Source organism: Paralichthys olivaceus, chromosome 10 (genome assembly GCF_024713975.1).
Source record: "Paralichthys olivaceus isolate ysfri-2021 chromosome 10, ASM2471397v2, whole genome shotgun sequence".
In the NCBI taxonomy this organism is placed as follows: Eukaryota; Metazoa; Chordata; class Actinopteri; order Pleuronectiformes; family Paralichthyidae; genus Paralichthys; species Paralichthys olivaceus.
The window spans coordinates 14515778-14537357 of record NC_091102.1 but is presented as its reverse complement, the minus strand read 5'-3'; the positions used below and the strand labels follow the sequence as shown (position 1 = coordinate 14537357).

At 39.7% G+C, this 21580-nt stretch overlaps 1 protein-coding gene across 1 annotated transcript in view; it reads left to right on the top strand.

Annotated features, from left to right (window-relative positions):
• Positions 1-21580, top strand: part of LOC109631290 (E3 ubiquitin-protein ligase SH3RF3) — a 96377-nt gene that overhangs the window by 35133 nt on the left and 39664 nt on the right. The window lies entirely within an intron of this gene.

Genomic DNA, 21580 nt, shown 5'->3' with positions numbered 1-21580 from the left:
ACATCTCGCTCTCTCTATCTCTCTCACATACACACCTTTTATCTCTAAAGTTATGTAGGAAAAGGTCATGACCTATGTATTGTTCATTAATCACGTGGCATGGACTGCTCTGATTGGTGCATTCCCACTTACCAAGGGGTGGGGACTGACCTTTTGCTAAGAGATGGGGGCCTGTTTTTAGCCCCCGCAGTAGAAAGTGAAGATAATCCTTATAACTTCATTCGGCTCTTTCTTGATGTGATGGTGCAAGGTTGAATGTAAAATGAACTAATGGAAAATGGAAATGAAAGGATGGAATTGAATAGAGTAGCTTCAGGTACTGCAGTTTGACTTTATCTGTTCTCTTTGTGAATGGCCGGGTCAATCTGCAGGTTTTGTCCTTAAGTGGCTGCTCTGATGGTCTTGATGTAGCAGTGCTGTCTCTCTCTCATTCTCTGCGTCTCTCACTTTCCACTGTGACTTCTATTATCTCCTCACTGTGTAAAGGACTTCTCATTATTAAAATGTATACTTCCGGTGTCGTCTCTGTTCAGGGCTGTGTGCGTATGATCCACTTATTACTGATGTTTTATTTCACAGAGTCACATTATGGGGCCTTCCTTATGGGGACAAAAACATGTCCCCATGATGTAAATCTTTAAATGTAAAAGTTGGTTAGGTTAAGGTTATAGTAAGTTTTCAGAAAATCAGTGTAATATACTCTGAAGTCTCGGTTTGTGTGTGTGTGTGTGTGTGCGTGTGTGTGTGCGCGTGTGCGTGTGCGTGTGCGCGTGTGCGTGTGTCTGTTTTGAGAGAGTGAGTGTGTTGATTTGACAAATGAGAGCAAATGGGACGCAAGAGCTGAAGATGTCATTCAGTCCTAAGAATGGCAAACCAAACACACTCAAGCAAACACGCTCTCTCTCTCTCCAACACACACACACACACACACACACACACACACACACACACACCATGAATCACAGCCATCATTAGCATTTCAAAGTAATAAGGTGCAAGGAGGCAAAAAATTATGCATTTTGTGCACTTTGAAATGTAGATTTGCATAAAGAGTGGAACTGTTTACTTTTTCACAAGAGAGAGGATTTGAAATGGTCCTGATCATTTCCACTGTGTCACCAACTGTGACTCACTCACTCACTCCCTCAGAGGAGATTGCATTTATTTTGTTTTGTTTTGTTTTGCCTATTTTCTTCATTTTATTTTGTTCACATTGTAGAATCATATAAAAGTAAAACATATGGTTTTAAAATCACAAGTGCAGTTTAGGTCTTTTCTGGGACTTTTGTCATCATCCTATGTGAGCTTCAACCGTCAAAAGTTACATGAAATTAAATATGTACTGGCAGAAAGGAAGCAGTGCACAAATATGGCTGCAAGGTGTGGACAGATTCTGTGTTCTTATATTGCTGTGTGATGAGTTTTATTTTTAGCCGTAGCTAATGTTGCGTTCATGTGTTGTTGAAAGGGCCAAACAGAGACTGACTTCCAAGTCAGCTGCAAGTCAGTGTCTCACACTCACATGCTACATTTGAGATCGAGCCAGGAAAACAAACAATAAACAGATAGTTGCAAAGGCTACAGCTGTGTCATGTGGAGAGTTGCAGTGCTGCTGGAAGTTTTCTTTCACCAGAGAAAACATTTATTGTATAAATGGATTTTGTCTCTCCTGTTATCGTTCAGTTTGTTATATAATCAGCCTTTCGATTTTTGAAACTACAGTTCCCAGTATATTTTGGAAGATGTAAATAGGAGGTCATGTAGACTCTTTACTGTTTACTATTTCATAAAGATGGAAGACATAACTGCCCCTCAAAAGGGAAGCCAAAACATTTCAATCGCCACCTGGTGGCTGGCTGCAGTATAGGTCATAACCCCCCATCCATGTTAATGGATGGGACATGGAGCAAAATAAAAGTACAAGTCTAACAATTTTTCATTGTAGTGTCTAAGTGCTATTTTTTGGGATGAAACATCATGATTGACAGCTGAGACTTGTGATTGTAGTGCATGTTTCGGCAGGACCTCGCTACCGTAGCTTCATCCCCCAAATTATTACTGTGCAGACTCTTTACACCAAATGCACAAGATGGCAGTTTTCGCATCTTGAATACTTTGTTTTCATTTCTGCATAGTCGGAGGAAGTAAAGAGGCATCATCCATCTTTATACACAATCTATGCTCTTTACCAATAAGACAAGCAATGTTTTAACAGCTTTGCATACAGTTTCATGAGAGTTATTTTTTTTATATCACTTTTTCTTTTTCTTGTTCTTTGCAGAAGAATGTTGTCTATTTAGAGTTTTGTTAAATTCAACAGCAAATGATCAGTTTCTTAGTTTATTGGTAAGAAAGCATCTCTTTCAGACTTGTCTGACGTTGAGCAATGTATTCTGTCAAAGGAGAAAGTTCATTCAACAATGTTTACACAGTACAAAAAAGATTTGACAGCAAATAGTGAGTCTTGGAAACACATGACATCTTTGTGTCTGTAGAAAAAAAAAACTCCTTGACAAAGTGTTCCCATTGGCTGCTTTAATTACTAGGTTTGCTCATCTGGGAGTTTTTCTCCTGTAGTTGAAACAAGCTGTAATGAAGTATTAAATTAACGATTGCAGTCAAACTACGCTGCATACAATTAATCATATGCTAAGTATATCTGCATGGGAGATGCTGAGAGTTGGACGTTCCTCGTGGCAGATTGAGGTGGTAACTCGTCAAATTCATTTTCATAATGTACTGTATCTCAGTTTCACCAAACATGGAATTTGTTCTATCAACTAGGGAATGAAACAACTTATCTTGCAGCATCTAGTGAACTGGTAGAAGATAAAATCTGTTTTATAGCAACAAACATACACAAGTGGTTAAATAGTTTGAGGTTCATTAACATTAACTTTCGCTTAAAACTGAACAAATGGACAATACCACAAATATCTGACATTGTGTCATTCTTATATTTTGTTGCATACAGTAACAGGCGCCAGGGGAAAAATAAAGTTATTACTCAGTGTCAAGCTGGAGTTCAGTCCCTCTCCTCCTCTCTCACTCCCTGCCATGTTCCTGGTGATTGAAGACTCCCATGTCTGCAGTTAAATCTCAGTAAATGTCTACCTCTGTGCTGTGGAGGTGATTTCGTTCCCCTCTGCACTCCCTCAGAGTCCATATAATGCCTAAGCAGTCCCAAAGCACTTCCAATACAACTAATCAGGCATGTAAGGGAGCGATACAAGAGAAGGGAATAACTTTGAAATTCTAGATTCATAGATGATCATTATTCCTAGAGCAAGGAAGCAAAAAGGAAGCAGACGACACCGGTAGTGAAAACCAGGATAACAATATGTAAAAGAGAAATATTCATGCTCTAGGTATGTTTGCACTTTTAAAGTGAAGGTGAAGTTCTTTTTCAAAGACACTTAAAAACATGATTATCTCTCAACAGATTCAACATGTGATTTTGCAGAATCTGAAGGTGAACGACAAGATTTTGTGGTCGGACGTCATCTGGTCTCTATTTCTAGTTTGACCAATCACGTTTCTGCAGGCTTTTGTTGCCTGCAGGGAAACAGTCTGGGGCTACATACATTTTACTACGTTTTGGTTTGAAAGTTTTCAGATTAGAATCATCTCTGTCTATACAGGCTGTTTTAATGTACTGCTTATTTTGTATCTCTTTCCATACTAACATGCCTTAAAACGCATGTGTGACTAGGCAGCAGCAACACTTATTGATTTTCAATCAGGCTCATGTCAGTTGTTTTAAAACACATTCCTAGAGTTTTCAATCTAAAATGGGGCCGGCAGTGTTTCCAAACATGTCCGTTTTAGCAGAGTAGTTTCGACACCAGGCGTATCTGTAGCAAAGTTGATGCATTTTCAAAAGAAAACATAGAATGGATGTAGCCTGTACGGAGAACAGAAGAGGTCAAACACATTGACTGAAATGCATCAGCTATAGGCTTTTTAATTTGTTTGGCAGACATCAGACAGTCTTGGTCCAGTTATCGGCTGTCTGCACCAGAAGCTCCAAAAGATTGGCTGTTGCCTCAAGAGGCTAATTTGTTGAATTAGTTAACTCTGCCAAGATGATTATGATTTCACCCCTATGTTTGTGAGTTAGTCTGTTCGTTTGTCAGAAGGAGTAAACAAAAATTTCTGAGCAAATGTCCACATTCTTGATAGGAGGACGGAGCATCGGCCAAGAGAGAACTTATTCGTTTGGAGTGGATCCAGACAAATGTGTATCTTCACCAATCTACCAGTGAGCATCTAGATGAAAAATATCATGCATATTTCGAAGACTGGTATATGGGTTCATAATCTGATGCGAATTGATTTAATGTAAGAGGACTGTTGGGCCATGGCAAAGGTATGTGGTCTGCTGAGGGAAATTCAGGTTTGAAATTCATCAGATAAAAAAAGAAACTTAAAGGTAATAGCCCCGAGCAACAGGATGAGAAATAGGAGGAAGGAAAGAAAATGGGCGGAGGAGACAGGAAGAGACAGGAAGAGGGAGAGATGTGAGGGGGGAGATGTGACATGCGATAGAGAGGGAAAGATGTTAGGTGGAGGTGGTGGATTTGAAGATAGAGACATGCAGAGAGGAGGTGTTGGAAAGAGGAAGGGAGAGATAGACACTGCTGTCATCACACAGTACTGGAAGCTGACTGGCCATTGCCAGCAGCTCACCTCCAATCATCGTGTGTGTGTGTGTGTGTGTGTGTGTGTGTGTGTGTGTGTGTGTGTGTGTGTGTGTGTGTGTGTGTGTGTGTGTGTGTGTGTGTGTGTGTGTGTGTGTGTGTGTACAACAACAAGTGGAGAGCCTCAGGGAAGAACCTTAGTTTGTGTTCCCCTTGACTTCAGTGCTGATGCATGTGTCTACATGCTTTTGAGAAGTGTGTGTTTTAACTATAAGACACCACCCCACACACACACACTGCAGTGTGACTCTGAGGTTAACATCTTGCAGTCTCGTCCTTGGACTCTCTGCAGCTGTGTAAGTGGTAAAAGCAGGTAGTTGTGTGTGAGTCTGTTGTGGGTGTAGTTTCTGGTCAGAGTCACTTCAGCCTCACACACATGCATTAGAGGCATCAACTGAAACGCTGATTATTCACTTTCATGCAGCAACGGAGGCACAAGCCAATCAAATGGTGTTCACTTGAATTCAAAAGAGGAGATGGAGTATGTTGATCTGGTTGTGGATTTTATTATTAGTGCACTTCTCTTTAGCATTGATGATTGTGTTCACCAAACGACATCCATGCAACAGAGGTCGCCCCTGTTGTCGGTACCAGCTCCTCCTTCTATCTTGACTGGTCTGAGTCCTTCTCCTGTTTCGTGTAACGTTCACTCTCCTCCATGTCTTAGTGTTGCCGTCATGTTGGTTTCCAGAGTGCATCTGTGCCACGTGGTAGAAAACAAAACATCATCAAAATAATGACAAATACAACTTAAAGAGTGATTTTCTGCAAACAATAGACATTTAGTCACCATCACACAGCATAATGTTCAAAAAGATCATGTAGGTCATCCAATGGTGTAGATTATAGCACCTTCAAATTACTATATACACTTAATTTCACTTAATTTCAAATATTTATTTCAAGATACAAAAAAGGTTATTTTCTCTCATGGGGGATTTGTTTCTTGTCAGGAAGAGTTAAAAGTGTAAGAGCTCAGTTTCTAGATAATTCATTATTAATGAACTCATTCAGGGAACCACAGATCATGTTCAGGGAAGCAGGGAGCCTAGAGAAAGACATGCTTCAAGTTGAAATTGTTTTATCAAACTGTTGCAAATGACACAATTTACTGAAATCTTTGAGAATATAAAGTATATTCGTGTCAATATTCGCGAGAATCGCTGTGTTTTTTAACTATTTGGCCGTGACTATATCCTTTAAGCTCTTTATATCTGTGACTGTGATTGACACATTTAGTACTCTTAACAACCACCGACACGCCTAAGCAGCCATCTGTCACTCATGGCCCCCTGTCGCCACAGTAACGGGGATCTAGCAGGGGGTGGGGGGGCAGTAGAAAGGGCACAACCATGACAACCTATCACCCCTGACAACCTCACTTGCCCCCTGCATCTCTGTCTTTCTTCATTGCTAATTTTTTTCCATTACTCCTTCACAAAGGCTGAATTGAGTCGATAGAGGAACTTGCACAAGTCTCACAATAATAGTATGAGCTTCTAAAATCAAATCTGATAACACATGCATTGAAACTTTTTAACAGTGGAAATCACATCTGAAGCATTCCCAGTCAAAAGGGCAGCTATTTGAATCACAGCGACAGGCAGCAGAAAAGAGCAGCTTCATTATGAAACTGTCATGCACAGATCAATCACTGTCTGTTTTTGATATCTGAACAATCTCTTTTTTCCCTTATTGTTGTTATTGTTGATGGTATTATGTGTAGCATTACATGAGGCTGAAGTAAACCATACAAGAGCCCAAAAAGTAGATATTAATAAAATGTAAATTTATTCCAAACCTGTTTATTTGGACTCTAGGTATTTTTCACATACATACAGATGGAGGAAATTTCTATGGCAACAGCTTTAATGTTTTGAAACATTTTAATAATCAGTATATTCATACACATTATACATTAAGCGATTCAGTTAACTTCTAGTAAGTAGATGCATATATGTAATTTAAAAAGTCATAAGAGCAAGGGAACTTCTGGATATCTTCTAATATTTTGGCTATAAATTGCATCATTACATTTTCATAATTGAATAACAAGCTATTTATGCCCAATAGTTTCTTCATTTTTTAAATTGTCCCTTGTTTTTCTCTATATTGATGAAATGAAGCAGGGTACAAACAAGATATGACTCGAGCACGGATGTCTTCAAATTTCTGTCTTGGCAAATTAACAGAATTTCACCAAATGAATTTCAAGATAATCCACGCTTCTGTATTTGTTCTAAACCCATTTATAACATAACAATCGGTTAAATCTGTCAAATGAATAATATATGTTGGTAAACATGACATTTTACCCACATGTTATATAGCAATTGTACATAAATGATAACAAATGTCACAATGATGTAATTTTGTTATATGATTTTGTCATATATTCCTCATGATATCAGGTGACATGTCACATTTAATGTAAACTATTACATCATGTAACCAGCTGCTGGGTTTGCTTGGTGATGTAAAAACAGAGCTTAACGTGACCAGACAGTCAATATTATTTTAATAACCCGTCTGGGCTTTTAGAGTTTGATCAGTATCAAAAAATAAACATAATATTTTTATTATAGGCAGTTCCCACAGTCTGTTTCATAAATACGATGTTGTCATTGTTGTGGAGTTTTGTGTGTTTGTATAGAATCAATTCAGAATCAGTTCAGTTGTTCACTCTTAGTACATTGCAAGTTACATTCATTTTGCATAAATTTCCTATGTTTGCATAAATTGTGTCAGTAAATAATGAGACTTTCTCTTCTCTTGTGTTCTCTCTCCTCGCTGCCTTTGCTGATATCTCCTGCTTCCACACTTTGGATACTTGATCAGGTAAGACATCCATCTTTTTCACAACTCCACCAGCACTGAACAGCTTGCATATTTAACAGGCTCTGCTATATGTGTATGTGTGTGTTTTTACACAGCCACTCTTTTTTTTTTTTTTTCCCTCAAAGCCCAGATGGATATGAGTCTTATGAATATGCATGCAATCCCAGAGCTTTCTGCACTAAAGCCTGCTGTCTCTGTGCCTTCCCATCTTGCACTCTGTTTCTCTTTTTTTTTTGTCATCGCATCTTCTTCAGTCACTCAGTCAGTTCAATACCCCTGAGCCTGACATTAAGTCATGAAGGTATGTGGATGATATTCAGAGAATATTCAATGCAAAGATAAAAGTTGATTTGACATTGTACAAATGTCTGAGGACAGATTAAAGGTAACTGTGTGTGTGTTAACATTTCATTTTTTGTTTGACAGTTTGTCTCAGTTTAGGATGGTGTAGCAATTACTCGAGGTTGTTTCCTGTTTCATTGCACAACGATACATATTTCCATCATTTTAAAATGAAGGTATAGAACATAGTGTTGCTAATCTGTAATGTATCATTATCTCAATCAAGCAGATATGTAATATGCTTTTGTTTTGCTTAATCTAGTCTAGTTGGCAGGATTAAGCAAAAACTACTGGACAGATTACCACGAAACTTGATAGAAGAATGTGGTATGGGTCAGGATAGAGCCCATTAAAATTGATGTGGATCTGAATAAATGGTTAGATTTGTTTTACTTTTTTTTTTTTGTTTACGGCAGAATTCATTCAATCTATGACAGCAGCAGGGCCTCATGTGTACCAATGTCGCTCTCATGCGCAACCAAATCCGAGTGACAGGTACACAGACTAAAAGGCAAAAGACAAATTCCACAGTCTAGACAATTAATGGGAAATGCTGCTATGACATGGCGAGATGGCCTTTCTAGTTCATATATGTTTTCTGTAAATCTGTGAAAAGGGATTTGTAGAATAATTTGGGCACAGCTGTATCCTCATAGAGATTGTTACTGTGTAGTGGGTTGTGGATTTCAGTGTAGCTTCACCTGATCCTACATTTACTTTCCACAATTACTGAGCACAAACTAAGTTAAGCCTTGGAATGACATGAAATCAGTGGCATTACAACATAATGACAGAAGATGTCTTACTGGGGAGTAGGGTTGCAGCGGTATCCAGGTTTCACCATGTACCATGGCATGAAAATCACTTATTATCATACCATGTATCCTGAGGAACTCACTTGCATGGTGCATGTGTGCCTCTCTTCTGGTAGATTATCCAAGTTTCTGTTGCTTATTGCAAAGGATAAGATAAGATAATCTTTTATTAGTCCCACAATGGGAAGATTTGCAATATTACAGCGTCAGAGTCAAAAATAAGCAACAGTAAGTAATAATAAAATACCTTTGTGTAAGTGTAATGATAAAAATATGAATGGAATTAAACTAATATATACAGTGTAAAGATAAGACAAATATGTGCATTGTGAAAATATGTACAGTGAATGTATTGCACATGAATTAATGTATTGCACAGTTAAGAGAGTTAAACCAGAGTCACAGTGCAGTCCATAATGGGTGCGTGTAGTTCTACTGGGAGCAGAGCTGAGTCTTGCTGCTGCAGGAAGGAACAACCTGCGATATCTCTCCTTCATTGGGTGAATCAGTCTGTCGGGGAAGGAGATGCCCAGTGCTGTGATGGTGTCCGGCATGTGATCACTTAACACGCCATTAATACACATATATATATTATACTTTAAATATGTTAATAAATTGCATCATGCAGTGCTTAAGTTTCGTGTTGTCCTGCAACAACTGTGTGGATATGGATCTTTATTTTAAAAAGTAACAAGTATTTTAGTAGAAAACAGAGGGGCAGTCTCACACTGTTGGAGCCCACTGTAGATATACATTTGTTTTTGTTGGGAATGAGTGGGAGAAGAGGAGAGACGTGTCCCCTCACTAAGTTGGACTGATGTGCTGATAAGCTGAAAGAGTGAAGAAAGAGAGGAGACATGACTGAGGAACGAGGGAGTGATGGAGAGGTGAAGACAAGGTTGAGATGAATGAACTGAATGAACTGCTTCTGCGTGCGTTCCAGTGTGTCAGTGTATGGGTGCATGTGTGTGTGCATGCGTGTGTAAGTGTGTGTCAGTCCGTCTAAGTTTATACACAGTGAGTGGTGTTGTGTTTCTCGTCTTCCTACTTCTCAGAAACTGCCAGTCTGTGTGTATGTCTCCACTTAACCTGAGGTGTGTGTTGTATCATGAATTATAGATGGAAAGTGAATCAATAGTGCGCTGAATTACTTCCAGACTGTGTGTGTGTGTGTGTGTGTGTGTGTGTGTGTGCACGTGTATGTGTGTGCATGTGTGTGTGTGTTGATGTTTGCATGAGTGAGGTTTCATGTTCACATGATTTATTGTTTCATATTTTAACTGAATACAGGGCATTATTTACACATGTGTAATCTGCTATAATCCTAGTGTCTACGTTTCACTTACATTTCATATATTTAAATGTAAAAAAAGTATTTTTACTTATTTTTTCTTGCAAATGAACAAACGCAATACCTTCCTCTCTGTGCATGAATTTGTGTTTGTGTTGTACTTGAGTGTCTGCTCCAGTAAAACAGCACAGCAAGATAGAATGCCTCTCTCACAGCGGAGTGGAAAAAGACCTCTGCAGATTTACTATGCTATTACAACACACACACATACACAAACTCTATCTCGCTCTGACTCACACACACACCTACACACACACACACACACATTGAGGAAAAAAAGTTGTAATGGCCCAGTGCCCCTCCAAGGACAAGTGAGCAAGAGAGGAGCGAGCAGAGTAATCACAGCTAAAGAGAGAGAGAGGGTTCGTGTCTGTGGAGGTGAACGGATGAACTACAGGGGACAGAGACTGGTTTAGTGCGGCGAAAAATGGATGTGGGATATGAGCAGAGTGGAACATCCTGTCCCATCTCACATCCGTCACGTGCACATTCACACACACACACATGCATGCACACTCTGGCGTAGCGTGGGAATGTTGGCGTTGTAGAAGAGCAGAGTAGACAGATGAGTGAGTCCAGTATCACGAATGTGTCAAGGCTCTCTAAACAAGATCCTTTAGTCCCCTTTAATTTCTGATTTCCTTCAAAGCTCACTTAACCTAAAGCTCTTCCACATCCTCTACCCAGAATGCAAATGTTTTCTTTGAAGTTAAACCTAAAAAATGTGCCGTCAGTTCCCAACAGACAGTACACACATTACTGTAATACCCATGCAGTTTATTGAAATTAAAACTCTTCATTTCTCCATGGATTTATTATGTGCTGAAGTGTTTTTTCCTTCCATTATAATAAGCAGAAACTTTACAGTGTTGACCAACATACTCTCTTCTACTCTATGGTACAGCTGTGTGGTGGTACGGTGTGTATTGTTATTTGTTTCAGCTAAGCTTTTGTTTCCGTTTGTGCAAATATTGAAGGAGTCTCTACATATTAATGAATGTGCTGCTTCATTTAAAAAACACTGTGTAGGCACTAAATGCAGCCACAGGGATTTGTATGCGACTCCTGCAACACACTGGGCTCTATTTTGGTACAGGTGCGCAGCATGAAGCCGGCGACGCTCTCTGAGGTTCTCTCTTCACCTGCACTAGTTATATGTTTTGGCAACTTGCTTTGTTCTGCGTGTCAGATCATTAAACCCCAGTTTTTGATTGATTGTGGCACTACCATGGAATCACAGGGATATCAGACAGATTGTGCAGTACTGTAAACAGAAAAGACCGTGTCAGTACGAATGGAAACTGGAATTCAACTTTATTCGAGGATTAGGATCAGAGTGTGACTTGAGCCGGATTTTCTGTGCGAACCCAACAGAGCTCAACCTGAACGGCATTCTGTTTGTTGTGTCTGAACACAATCCAGGGCAGTGATTGAAAGAAAAATATGTTGTCATACCCACACTCTAATGAGGATCCCACAATTTTAGAGTTTTCTCATTGAAAAAATCATTACTACGAACCAAAACTGTTTGAGTGTCATCGTACAACAAGTCTCTTTAAAGGGGAGGAAAAGTGCTCGACGTGATTAACCATGTATGTGCTAACACACCCACCTAGCATGTTTGATAAATAATTCATTCTAATCCAACACGGTATGCAAAGGTGCAACAGGCTTTGTCTCATGTCTTGATTCACAATATCTTTGTCAAGTAAACTTATGAAAATTGTTGTTTATTTTAACCCAGCACATACAGTGTTTGAAGTGGGAATTAATTCACTTGCCTTGCTATCAAGTCCAAATTTTGTGAGCCCCCTGTCAAGTATGAGATTTAGTCTCAGAACTAGAAGGGCACCCGGAGAGAGCATACTTCTTTCAAGGCTAATGCCCTCACTCAAAGTGTTAAAGAAAGCGATCCGCCCCCTTAATCGAATCGACTCCAGAAGTTAACGAGTTCATCCTTGGGCCATTTCACCCTTCCACCAAGTTTCAATAAAATCACTTCTGTATTTTAAGATAAGAAAAAACTGTATAAGTCCCACAGTGGGCACATTTGCAGCAAAGAGGACAGTCAAAAAATCGACATCAGTAAACTAAAAATGAGCATGTAATATAAATGAGGGGAAATATAATGTATATGCGTATACATCCACAAGGAACTGATTGAGCCCAGCAGCTGGGACAGTGACAACACAGACCAGCATGGTTTTTGAAATGCAACTTAAATAGAAGCAGACCTTATAGACCTGCCGATGACTGGTACATTCTTTCACTTACATAACAGTCAGTGTTGATGCTGGTGCTGAGAATATGTTACCTGGTCAAAGGTCTATCCCGTCTCCTGACAAACGCACTTTGATCTACGCCCGTCGCCCAAACAAGTGCCTTCTATGACTGATGGTATTTATAAGCTGGCCCCATAACCCAGTACACAATCAAAACTGTGATAACATGCGACAGGAACACTGTGGATTTTAAGTCCACATTGACCATTTGGATCACTGTTCTTTTGCAGATAAGGTGTCAGCAAAGATGTTTTGTTGATAACTGTATCGATTAAAGTTGAAGCACATTTGTAGCCAAAGACAAATGTTTCAAATAGCTGATTTTTGTTCTGTATAACAATGAACAACCAGCCCTGAACAATGTTTGTCTCAGAGGACATGCACAGTAGGGAACAACCTATGAAGTGTGTAATATGGTGCATGCTTCACACTCAGCGAGCACCCTGCTTATGTGGTTCACTGCAGCAGCTTCCTCCACCATGAGCTCTGTCTTCTTTCCTCTGAATAACAAAAGCGGTGATGAGGCAGTCAGACGCTTGTTAAGAGCAGGGAGCTCCTGTGACTGCTGATCCCCACCAGAGGAAACTACAACACTGATTTCATGCTTCTTCCTGGTGTCAGTTTTCATATCTAACCACCTCGTCCTGAATTCCCGGATGCCCTCTCAGTTGATTTACTGATAAAGAATAAATACAAAGATAGAGAACAAAAGAAGAAACAAAAGGACAGAAATTCTACAATAAAATATAACCTAATGCGTACATTCATTCAAAGAAAAGAAAAAAATAAATATGTATGGATGAAGAAATAAAATAGACGCCAAAACATCTTGATCACCACCTGGTGGCTGGCTGCAGTATAGGTCCTGAATCCTATCTCTTCCATGTTGATGGATGAGACATGTCCAACAAAGATGGTTTCTGTCAATTTAGGCATTTCTTAATGTATCTCCAAGTGTTCATTTTTGACAGCTGAGACTGACTCACAAGTGGTTGAGCACATGTTTTGACAGGAGCTGGGTTCTGTGGCTCTGGCTCTTAATGCACAAGATGGCTTCATTTGAATTCGGTATATTTTAGCTTAATTTTCACGGAACACTTCTTCCATTTTTATATGCATTCTATAAAAGAACATAATATAAAATGAAAGGTGGGCTTCTTGAGTCAGTAGTGTTTACTACAGAAGTGACGTGCTGCCACTCAACAGTTTTTCCTTTATTGGTCACACCAGTGCTTTGACCACCGAACAATAAAACCTCAATTTCCTCCAAGCCACCTCCATTTCACACTCCATGAAGTTTCTCACAGTGCTCACCAGTCTCCCCTACAATTAATAAATAGACATGGACATTTATATGCATTTGACTAGAACATAGTATTAGTGGTTCACTGTCTTAGGTTGTAGTGTGCAGATGGTTTCATAAATCAGCCCGAGCTTTTCTTCACCCTTTGGAATCTGTTCACTCTTTTAGAAATGTAACCTCTGGTCCACACACTTGCTCCTGTGACCACTGGAGGCGCCAGGGTGACTGAAGTTCAAGTGTTCAGTGGAAGTGTGAAAAAGCCAGAGACTAGTAGTCATAGTTACATCTCTGCTGGGGGAATGCATGATAGACCAGATCTCCTAAATGACTCACTGCCATATCAGACAGTTCCAGGATTTTACGGTTTCAGGAATTGAGTGTAACAGAAAAATCCAGATTTGCTGTTGAGCAGGTTACATGATGATAGATGATGTTCTCCAGCTAAGTCTGTATTGTATACTCTGTAGCTATATTATATATTTTACGTTTAATACGTAGCTAATCGAGGGTAAATGCAACGTTTATCTGTAGCTAATACAGGATACACATACACACATCAAAGCTTTTGTCTGTATAAGCTGGGTCACAGTATACAACAGCTGCAGTAGCTGCATAAAAATTGTGGCTCTCATGTGTGACATTAACTCTTCCTAAAGTGCAGTGCAACACCAGCAGTTGTCTGAGCTAAGGAGGTTCTTTTCAAATTGGATTTATGCTCATATTAGACCTAATGCTTGATTATTTACAATGTAATCATCTTGTTATTGATGTGTACTATATTTTTTTAAACTGTTAGGCCTATAGTTTTGTGGCTTAGACAGTTCATCTGCATTTAATTTTGAAACTTCCATGAAAAAACAGATGTACTGTTTCTTCAGTGGAATAAAAACAATACAATTATAAGATACCACTCTGTAATGTAAAAAACATTTAAAAATCAACACAATAAGGAGACTCTATGTTGGTGGCAAAGGGAACATTTGCATCTTACTTAACATTTTGTACAGGAAAGAGGGAAATGATCTCTCATAGTTGTTTTGTTAAGACTGAAAAGCCTCATCTATTATCAACTCATCACTGTTATTTCACTTAAAGTGCTAATATTTTGGTCATTTATAACATTGAAAATGAAATGCACCAATATGAGCCAAACTAGCTCATAGGAAAAGCCAGGAATGCAAACAAGGCATTTCAGACTCCTCGGGTCAGGGGCAGCATTTTGTCAATGGAATCCCTTTGCTGCAGACTTTGGTCTTTTAACTTGACAGAACATTTGCATGGACAAAATGCTATAAAACTTTTCAGGAAAGGGAAAGAACCAAACATATATGTGCACTTAAACACTTTTCACGATGCAGCTATCATTTCCACTGATCTCAGTTGGGTCTCTGTGTCCCAACTGCTTCAAAAGGTGCCTGAGCTTTAATGTGTCAGCTGCCTACTCCAGCATAAAAATCATGAAAATGAAAGCAAACATCTAAAAGGCTTCCAGTCTAGAAAATACCAGGACTGCCTTTAGTAGCTGACACTGGAGCACCATTACTCACGGCACATAAAAGTCAAGACGATTAATACACGTGTACTCTAGAGTTTTCCTGAATCTTCTGCCAGTCTGATATAATAGATGAAAAGAGGTGTCAGTATAGATCGACGGTGATAAGAGAGGTGGGTGTCGCAGCGTATTGTTGTAGCAGATGAAACTGCTTCTTATTGACTCTCGCGAACACAAGGCTGAGAGTGGCTCTTAATTATTGATTTAATAAGCTCAACGTTAGTGTGAGTTTGTCACATACAGACTTTAATCCAGTTGTAGGGGTGTGTGCGTGCATATGTGTTTGTGTACGCTTGTGTTTGTGTGTGTGTGATGCTGTTGTTTTGCCGGAGCCTTAATAAAACACCTGTGCTACGTACTTTAAATGACATTGACAGCGCACCATCTCTTTTAATAATCACACAAACACACACATATAGTCTTGGGAGAAATAACTGAAATAGTGTTTGAAGTGTGCTGGAATAACAATCTGGCAGATGCTGTAGCATTAATTATAGTTCAAGATGAGAAGTGTGTGTGTATGTCTGTGTGTGTCTGTGTGTTAAGTATGTTATCTGTTTTTATGAAGCTGAAGTCTATCACTAGATGGTTGAACAAACTTTACCTATTGGTTAAATTAATTTTAAGTCTGAATGATAACCTTGCTTGTATTAGTCTACATTTTATTTAGAACATTTTCTTGTATGGTTTCTACTTAAAACCTTGTTCATAAAAACTTGAATCTTGCTTGTTAAATTACACAATGTTAAGTTATTGTCTCTGCTGTGTGTGTGTGTGTGTGTGTGTGTGTGTGTGTGTGTGCGCGCCGCAGCAGATGTAGGAGGTGACTTGTCCAACATGGGACTGATTGCTCCATTCAGCAAGGCCTCTATGACACACACACACACAGACCTTAACAGATGGGAGTGTTAGTAGTGGTCGATGGAGGGACCTGTGTGTTCTAGTGTGAATATCCCTAAGGGTAGGACAGAGAGACACACACAAACAAACACACACACCCACCTTCTGTGCGTTAAGGGAAGCAACAAACACTAATTACTGCACCATAGGAGTGAGACAGCATTCGGTAGAAGAGTGTGTGTATGTGTCCTACCCTGAGGGACATTCACACAGAAACACACACACAACTTGTGTGTTTGTGTGTGAATGTCCCTCAGGGTAGGACTGGGTGAAGATAATATTGTGCAGCTGACAGGTACAATGCCAAAAAAAAACATTTTCACACTTGTGTAGTGCTACAGTCCTGTCTTGGTTCTCGGTTATTGTCATTCATACAACTTTTGTCTTTTCTCACGAGGTGGAGATTAGTTTCTGCTCTCACTGTGGCGGCAGCACCGGAAAACAGGGAGACACTGATACTTTTAAAGTAAGAGGTTTTTTATTTATCTAACAGGCCTCTACAGTGATGGATTTAAAACTTTATGTCATGGGTAGAAAATTGCTTCAACACCCAAACTTTAATGAATTCTATATTTCTGTGCATAGAAATGTGAATGTCATGTGAAATCTATTACTCTCCTGTCTGGAGAAGGTGCCACAGCATACCCATACTGTATATACAGTAACCAATAGTGTGTGGAATGTATGTGCATTCAGATATTTACTCGTCTATATCATCATAACACCTCTGTGTATGCAGGATCCTTTATTGTTGGTGCTGTTCCCACTTGAGCAATAAAAGAAGCGTTGCAGAAATGTTTCCCCCTCCTGGGACATTCTTCGAGTGAGTTTAACAGTGACTAAAAGTCCCTTTTAAAACTTGATGCCAACGAGTAAACTTGCCAGAACATTTATGGAGTAAAGTGTATGTGTTAAAGTGGTTTTATAGTGCTGTAAAGATGCTTAGCGAAGCGCTAATGCTACCACAATCGCTCATGGAGCTCAGCGGGGAGTTCGGCCTACCAAAAAGGCAGAGAAATACAAAGAGAGGGGGAAAGAAATGTTGAGGTTGGGGAAAGGAATAAAGAGAATGTACACAATCATTTCAGCAGATCTTCTAAATTATTAAACGTATTATTTATCTTAAATTCAGGTCTTATTGTGTCTTGTTTCATAATTGAAGAGATGAAATGGCAGTTCGGCCCAGTCCCAATCCCCCCTTAGGCTCTACAACTAATTTTGATGGAGCCTTGGCTGGGTAGTGGCCTTCAGGACAGAGCTTTAAGGTGAAGGGGTTGAAATCTGTACCTGAGAAATGGGACACCACTTGTTTCTGGGAAACTTTTTCTCCCAGTCCATTTGGAGTCTGCATCTGAAAATGCCTTATCTTGAGGGCTATTCGGAATAGAGAATGGATACTGGATTCGAGCCCATCGGGACCCAACAGGTCCTGACATGTCTGGCCGGGTCTAAAAAAAAAAATGGTTTGAACACATTTGCAGAGTTATCTACCAAATACCCAACCCCAGCAAGTGTCTGTTGTTGGGAGAAATGTTAAGCTCAGGTCTGATTAGGACACGAAAAGCAGAATTCCTCACCATAAGAAAGAAAATTGTGGTCCCATTCTAATTTTTGATCCTTTAAGTAAAGTTTCCCCCTAGCCTACGTGGGCAGTGCACAAAAAGGAGTGTTCGGGCAAAGGGGTAACTGGTATTGCGATAACATCAAACTTTGTTCAGATGGATCAAGGTGGGATCTTTCCTTTTTTAGAATACAAGCTTCCTACAAGCTTGACCCTAATGTCCTTGTTTCAAAGATACCAGTCAGCAGCATGTTCCCAGTCTCAGATGAAGCCCCCGGCAGAGAGGGAGCACATCGACGTCTTTCCTCCCAGCATCGAGCAGCAGCCTCCTGATGAGGCCCTGCAGCTTCCTCTTGGAAGACACCTTTTCTTCTTTGGGGGGGGGGGGCTTCACCTCCATCTGGTCTGGTAGAGTTGCTGTTAACCGCATCCTCCTCACTAGTGCAATAGACAGAGTTAGTGCTGCCGCTCATATATAAAACATTTTACGTGGTTCTGTTTAGACATCCACAGCAAGTGGTTAAGGTTAGCGACAGATCATGGTCTTGGTTCACTTTACTGACATTTCAATGAAATATTTTCCTGATGGGCTGTTGCCATTCATATGTGAGTTTTGTTGAGCCAGATATCAGAAAAAACACAAAAAACTTACTATCAACATAATCTGGCGAGCAAATACATTTCTTACCCCAGGAAAACTGGGAGAATGTTTGTGTGACTGGGTTGCCAGATATTGAAGCGCAGACTACAAAATTACGCTTATCCCTCTTTTACCTGTCTCTCTCTCTTCCTCCTCTCTTTTCCTCTTCCTCCTCTCTTTTCCCCTTCTTTCTTTCTACTCCATTTTTCTCCCTCTTTCACCAAATATGAATTGGGTACATACAAACCGCCTGACAGTGTGCACTTTTTACCCTTTAATCATCTTTAAATTACCTGCACATTCTGATTCTGAATCCTGCCACAGATTCACATTGAACCAATTTGCCACATGCTCACCTGCGTGCTCGTGCTATTATCCATAAAGTTGTTACTTTCCACGCTGACGATCAGACTTCATAGTTCAAGCTGCAGTTGCATGTAATGCAGTTCTCTTTCTCATGCTTGAACTTGTCTTTCACTCCGTCTGTGTACCTGTCTCCCAGATTTTGTTGCGCATGAGGGCAACATTCATGCATGTTGGCGTGCACCACATTGAATTCTGTGGAAATGCCAGTGTTCTTGAACTTTCTAAGTGGACTTTGTACTCAGCTCAGCATCAATTAATTCCCCAAAAACGTTATATACATTTTTTAACATCAGGTTATTTATAAAGAGCCAAAGTCATTATCTGACCTTTCTTCCACCGGCTTCTGTAACTCAATGTAATCTCATCAATGCTGCCATGGGTCAATTAATTGGGTTCTGTTTGCTGAGGATTTTTAAGACACTCCAACAGTAATTTGTATAATAAAGTGGAACCTTAATGATTTTAATAAAGTCAAAAAGCAATTACTTTATGAGCACTAAAAAAAACTACAGCTCTCATGAAAACATTCCAACTGGGGCATCAAGCCACACAACATGCTGCCTATAAATACCCTGATCCAAGACTTTATTTCAGTTATTAGTGTGAGACTGTGAATGAGCCTCTATTTCTGCTGGAAAAGAACTCAGAAGTGACTATTTCATTTTGTAGTGTTGTAGTAAATATTAGTCGTAGATAAAAGTGGTAGTAATATTTATAAAAGTAGTAATAGCACTGTGTTTTGTTGTCGTTTGTGTGGACTTATATTATGTGTGCATACTATATGTGTGTTTCCACTTATTGCATCACTACTGATGTTAGTACAGTCAGCCAGTGAAACCTCAGGCTGTTCTCTTCAGTGTAGCGTCTAGGGAGAAACTGTGTGTGCTTTCATAACTATGCATTCGTGTTATTATTGTTGCCTCTCTGAGAATAAAAGATTGTTTTCTTCCTTTCTTGTTTTTGTCCTTTTGTCTTTTATTGTGTGCTGCTGTTTGTTTACCTTGATTTTCTTTAAGATTTACGTTTAATACCTGTATCCTTCGTGTGTATGTGTTTGCGTGCATGCATGTACTTGTGTCTACTTGTATGAACTTGTCAAATGGGGCCTTAAATGAGAAAAAAACTCTCAGTAGTTTCTTATAAGGATGATCACCTAGCCATAGCCTTATATGGTCAGTAGAAGTTGTTGCCATATTTTACCTGTTGTAATTAGATGTCTATATTATAGTTATATATACTACCGATGGATCTTTCATACTGCAACAACTTTTTGTTGATTCTAAACAGTTCTCATTTGTGCAGCAGGGACTTGCTTTTATTTCGTTTTTTCATTTGAGTCGCACCAACGCAAATTTCGCAAGAGCAGGTAGTTTCAACTTTTGAAAATAATACTTAGATCCCGTTATTTAGCTATCAGCATTAAATCCTCGTAGGGGCTGAGAGGGGATGGTAGAATGAACAGGCTATTAAGCAGAGTGTTTTCTTTAGTCATTTTGGCTTTTGGCCCCCTCATCCCCCTACAAACTGACTGATGTCCATCTCAATCAATGAAATTCAACCTCGTCTTAAATGATGCCCCACTCATGCCTGGCGATACTAGGAATCCTTATAAGATTTTGAAACATATCCTGAATTCAGACAGAGGCAGACAAAAGCAGTTTTCATATTCTGATGAAATGACAGCAATCGTTAACAGAATTTCATCAGCTGAAACAAATTAACAAACTAAGATAATGTCGGCTTTGGGAGCTGGTTGTAAATGCACTCTCCCGCTGACTTTTTAATCTTTCAAACAAATGAGTTTTAAAAGGAGAATCTAAGGCACTTGATGCTAATAGACTGAGGCTAAAGCTTCATATGCAGGGGAAACATCAGCATCAGTACCAGTTAATTTTCATTCGTAGACGTGACCTTGTGATTACCTCTGTAGTTGTTGCAGTTTGAAAGCAAGATGGATGGCTTGATTGCTCTGGAAAAGTGAAGCCACAGTGTCTCAATTGCCACCTGGTGGTTGGCTGCAGCATAGGTCATAATCCCTTTTTCCTCCATGTTAATGAATGGGACATGTCAGTGGGACTTGACCGCAAGTGCTGTAGTATCCTGGATATAGACGTATCTATATGAACACTCTTTAGCACCATGCACATTGCTAGCGAGTAGCTTGCTCATTAGCAAACATTGAGCAGCCTTTATGTTTTGTTTGTATATTTATTCCTACAGGCCAGGGTCAATGAGGGAACCCCACAATGCCATTCAAGCTATTGGTTCATATCCCACAGAAAATGAATGAACCTTTCATAGCATCGTGCTGACTTCCGTGGGTGTTCGGCGTATTAGAGAGCATGATAAGCCTCATATGCATAGTAAAGGTTGCTAAGCTATGATCGAACAATCATTTTCCAGAGAATGTGTTAGTGAACAGTTCACAACAACAAACTGCATGTTGCAAGGTTTGGACCATTTTCTGCTGTATCACGTGAGAAATCCGTTTTGGCGGCATAAATTGGTCAGTGTGTGTCTGACCGTGACTTGTGATATGTGAGACAACACATTCTTGATTTTGATGAATCCCCAGGGAGGCATGCATCACACTGCTATGGCATTTTCAAAATTACAGTGTTTAGCCCAAGGAGGTAGCAGCAATTACCTGGCAAACATTTTAATAATCAGTCATATCTCACATACTGCTGCAGGGAATAAAATGAAACTTGGAACACATATCCAACTATCCATGCTCTACAAGTTTGTCTCCAGGGCAACATATTGGATTTTTCACAGTTTTGAGTTGCTGCAGTTTGTCTCCTGGGCTGCCCCCCCCCCTTCCCCAATTAATTTACTGGTCGCTGCAGGAGTCGCTGCCTCATTCCTCAAATATGGGGCAGCACAAACGCAAAAATGAAAAGAGTTGAGAACAACACAAACAGGCACAA